General features: G+C 45.5%; 1 long non-coding RNA gene across 1 annotated transcript; it reads right to left on the reverse strand.

Annotated features, from left to right (window-relative positions):
- Positions 1-2,041: 2,041 nt before the first annotated feature.
- Positions 2,042-4,676, reverse strand: LOC123589751. The gene is made up of 2 exons (XR_006708448.1): positions 3,339-4,676; positions 2,042-3,101 (listed from the first exon to the last, which is right to left on the reverse strand). It is a non-coding gene; the product is annotated as an uncharacterized LOC123589751 (long non-coding RNA).
- Positions 4,677-5,073: the final 397 nt, after the last annotated feature.

A 5,073-nucleotide genomic window follows, 5' to 3' on the forward strand; every position in this document is an offset into this window, starting at 1 on the left:
TTCTGATCTTTTGTTAGTATAATAATATATATTTCTAATAACTAAAAATAACAAATGAAGCAAATTTGTTACATTTTTCATGGTTCCAAGTTCTTTATCCAGCTGATACCCTATACTAGTTCCTGTTTCTCACCTGCCAGGCTCTCTCTCCTCCCTTCCTCCAGGATGTGGGGTCTGATGAGTTTGGCCTTAAGCTGAAAAGAAGAAAATCTGCAGCCAGGAAGAGTGCCATTCTTGACCTTCCCCAGCATCATTTGCTGGCAACTGAGGATGCCATGAGGCAGGACTCACACACATTCACATGATACAGGGACTTCCATCTGGGAGAGAACTGAGTTCCCCTTCTGGAGACAGGCTTATGTTTCTTTCCATAGATCTGCAGAGATAGTCTTGGGTTTTTTTGTTTTTGTTTTTGTTTTTGTTTTTTCCTGATTTCTACTCAACTCCCTATGTTAAATTTGGGAAAAGTCATATTTGACAATTTGGACTCAGTCTTGCCTTCTGGTGAGGACTAGGTTGTTTCTTTCTTTTCTTTTTAAAATATATATTTATTTATTTTGAGGGAGAGTGTGAGGGGGGGGCAGAGAGAGAGAGAGAGAGAGAGAGAGAGAGAGAGAGAATCCCAAGCAGACTCTGTGCTGTCAGTGCAGAGCCCAACACAGCTCGATCTTACAACCTTGAGATCATGACCTGAGCTGAAATCAGGAGTCTGATGCCCAATTGACGGAGCCACTCAGGTGCCCCAAATAGGTTGTTTCTTTTTTTCTTTTTTCTTTTTTTAATTTTTAATGTTTATTTATTTTTTGAGAGACAGAGAGAGAGAAACAGAGTGTGAGCCAGGGAGGGGCAGAGAGGGAGACAGAATCCAAAGTAGGCTCCAGGCTCCAAGCTGGAGAGCTCCAAGCGCTCCAGCAAAGAGTCTGACGCAGGGCTCGAACTCACAAACGGTAGTATCGTGGCCTGAACCAAAGTCAGAGGCTTAACCAACTAAGCCACCCAGGCACCCCTTAAAAAGTTTTTTTAATGTTTATTTTTGAGCCAACTAGGTTGTTTCTAAAGTCCCCCTTATTGCTGTCATTCAAAAAAAATTTTTTTTAATGTTTTTATTTATTTTTGAGACAGAGAGAAGACAGAGCATGAACATGGGATGGGCAGAGAGAGAGGGAGACACAGAATCTGAAGCAGGCTCCAGGCTCTGAGCTGTCAGCACAGAGCCCCACGTGGGGCTTGAACTCACAGACTGTGAGATCGTGACCTGAGCCGAAGTCGGACGCTCAACCGACTGAGCCACCCAGACGCCCCTATTGCTGTCATTTTAAACATTTTTAAGATGCTTTATTACTATTCCTGCTATGCAGCTCAGGATTCATTTTGTTCTGGAAGATGTCTCCTCCCACAGGCTACCCCATCTAAACCTTAACCTAAAACAGAGCCTAGGCTCTCTGCTGCCCCCTCATGATCACTTGGAGCATCTCCAGGCACTGGTCAGGTCACTGCCATCCCCTCCTGGCTTCCGTCATGGGAAAGCCATCAAAATCCCCAGCTCTTAAAACTGAACTTAGCCCATTCAGGCTGCTGTAACAGAATATCATAGGCTAGGTGGCTTATAAACAACACACACTTATTTCTTACAGTTGTGGAGGCCAGGAAGACCAATACAAGATGCTGACAGATTTGGTGTTTGATAAGGGCTCACTTTCTGATTCACAGACAGCCATCTCTTTGTGTCCTCACATGGCAGAAAGGGTGAGGGAGCTCTCTGGGTTCTCTTTTATAAGGGCACTAATCCCATTCAGGAGGGCTCCACCCTCATGACCTACTCGCCTCCTAAGAGGCCCTACCCACTAACACCATCACATTGGAGATTAAGTTTCAACATATGAACTTGGGGGTGGGGGGAGACAAACATTGAGTTTATAGCCCACGCTGAATCCAAATGTCTGCCTTTTCAAAGCTGGCTCCTACTTCACACAGGCCCAGACATCAGTGGTCATGGGAGGGGCTATTTAAAAGAACTGCAGACACCACGTCCAGTTTAGAACTACATCATCCACCTCAACTTCTTCCTGCTCTCTCTTCATATCTGTTCAGTGGAAAGGCAGGATTCACTAACTAGACATATAGTTGGTTTGGGTCCAAAACTTGGCCATCCATTTACTACCTGGATGAACTTGGGAAAGTAAATTCTCTGTGGACTTCAGTTCTCTTATATTAAAATACTGACTGACCACTCCCTTTGTGCCAATCACCATTGTATATTTTAACTCATTTATTCCTTACAAGCCTATGAAGTGGGAACCATCACCATCCTCATCATATAGATGAAGGAGTCAAGGCAAAGACACATTCAGTCACTTGCCCAAGATCATGCAGCCAGTGGATGTGAAGCTGGAGTTACAAACCAGGGAGTCTGGCAGTCAAGCCTGTGTTCTTGACCAGCAGTTATGTGCCCTCCCTGTGGGGCCACTGTTGAGATTAACTGGGTTAATTCATGTAAACTGCTTGGAACAAAGCCTAGCACATAGAAATTTCCCAGAAGGAAGGAAAAAAGGAAGGGAGGGAGGAAAGAAGGAAACATTAGTTATTTGTGCATCAGCTTCTTCCCTCACAACTCTCTCCCTGGTATCCCTTCTCTCTTAAGGCCCTTTTTCCTCTCCTCCTCCAACCATAGAAGAGCCATGGGCTGGACTGGGGGCAAGATGAAAGGAAAGCCCTGTTATTTTGCAGAAACATGGAAATCCAAAGATGCAGAGATGCGCAAAAGAAGATTGGAAGCAGAAACACAAAGCATGAAGAGGAGGGTCTGGTGGGGGCTCAAAGAAAGGCAAAGAGGAATTTGGGAACCACCCCTCCAGTCTCACCTTTGGCCACCTGCATCATCCCCACAGTTAGGTGGTTCCACGTACTACCCTTGGGTGCTGCTCTTGCCCTGACCTATGGGACCTTATGGGTATCACCTCTGGCCCCGCCCATTGCCTTGTCAGCCTCATGGCTTCTCTCCTTGTAGCCTGCCCTCCTGCCAATCACTGCTTCCCATGCAGCCACTGGCTCCTTTCCAATAGTGCTGTTCACCTGTTCAAAAACACTGATGCCCCTACCCTCTTTTTTTTTTTTTTTTAATTTTTTTTTTCAACGTTTATTTATTTTTGGGACAGAGAGAGACAGAGCATGAACGGGGGAGGGGCAGAGAGAGAGGGAGACACAGAATCGGAAACAGGCTCCAGGCTCTGAGCCATCAGCCCAGAGCCCGACGCGGGGCTCAAACCCACGGACCGCGAGATCGTGACCTGGCTGAAGTCGGACGCTTAACCGACTGCGCCACCCAGGCGCCCCCCTACCCTCTTATTAAAGCAAGATCCATGCTCCTTAGTGTCTTCAAGGTTCCTAGACTTGGGGCCTGCCTTCCCTCTTAGCTCCATCTCTCCCTTACCTCTCCACCTCAGGCTCTAAGAGCTCTATGACCCCACTGCATAGACTGCTGCAATACCACCCTCTGCCTTTGGCTGCTTCTTCAGCCTGCAATGCCCTTTTCACACCTTCCTCTTTAGAACCTGACTCATCCCACAACCCCAATTTCATCTCCTCCAGGAAGCCCTCCGTGATAGAACCCTTTACAGTCTCTCTCATCTATGTTTCCATGTCTTAGTCAGCTTAGGCTGCCATAACAAAATACCAACACTGGGTGGCTTAAACAACAGACGTTTGCTTTCTCACAGTTCTAGAGACTGGAAGTCCAAGGCCAGGGTGCCAGCAAGATCACATTCCTGCGAGGGCTCTCTTCTTGGCTTGTAGACCAGCCTATTTCTTGCTGTGTGCTCACGACTGCTTTTGTATGCACACACACACAGGGCACAGGGAAGAGGGGGTGCGGGTCACAAAAAAGCTTTCTGTTGTCTCTTCTTATAAGGGCATACATCTCATCAGATCAGGGCCCCATCATTATGACTCCTGCCTCCAAATGCCATCACACTGGGGGGGGGGGGTAGGTCTTCAACATATGAATTTTAGGGGGACACACAGTCCATAGCACTCCTTAACACTGTGGTGTATACTTTTTATGCCACATTACAATTTTCCCTACATATCTGTCCCCACAATTTGAGGATGTGGCTTTGTTCCCCCCCCCCCCCATACTCCCACAGTGCCTAACACAGTGCCTTGTGCATTAAAGATGCTATTAATGTTTGTTTAATTTAATTGAATCAAGACTCATTTTCACAAAGCCATCCTTCTCTGGTCTCTTTGTGGGCTTGTGTCAACATGACATAATTGAATTCTTACTTGTTCTCTGATTGCTTCACATATGCTTATGTCTGTTAAAAAAAAAAAAGAAAGAAAGAAAGAAAGAAAGAAAGAAAGAAAGAAAGAAAGAAAGAAAGAAACCACAGGCCCCAAATGGAGTCACTCATGCTAACCCCATGTCAGCAAATAACACTTAACCTCCTTGTAGTGTTAGCCTCTCCCAAGACTGTGACCTTTAACCAGCCATTCTGGAATTACCTGGTCAGCACTAGTGACATGATCTACTGGATAGACCCCTGCTCTTCCCTCCAGTGGGGTTGACCTTGTCTGAAACAATCCACTCATTGTTAGAAACTTCCTTTTTCTGCCCCTTTCTACCTATAAAAGCTTCTATTTTATAGGAGCACCTTTCTATTTGCTAGATGGAATGCCACCCCATTTATGAATCATTGAATAAAATCAATTGGATCTTCAAATTTACTCAATTGATTTTTTTTTTTTTTAATTTCTGGTCCTATGGAAAGTACCGTCATCATCTTCTTCTTCCTCTTCTTTTTCTTCTTCTTCTTCTTCTTCCTTCTCCTTCTTCTTTTTAAAGAGAATTTGATTTATTTATTTATTTTTTTTTTTAAATTTTTTTTTTCAACGTTTATTTATTTTTGGGACAGAGAGAGACAGAGCATGAACGGGGGAGGGGCAGAGAGAGAGGGAGACACAGAATCGGAAACAGGCTCCAGGCTCTGAGCCATCAGCCCAGAGCCCGACGCGGGGCTCGAACTCACGGACTGCGAGATCGTGACCTGGCTGAAGTCGGACGCTTAACCGACTGCG

This window comes from Leopardus geoffroyi, chromosome E3, assembly GCF_018350155.1.
Source record: "Leopardus geoffroyi isolate Oge1 chromosome E3, O.geoffroyi_Oge1_pat1.0, whole genome shotgun sequence".
In the NCBI taxonomy this organism is placed as follows: Eukaryota; Metazoa; Chordata; class Mammalia; order Carnivora; family Felidae; genus Leopardus; species Leopardus geoffroyi.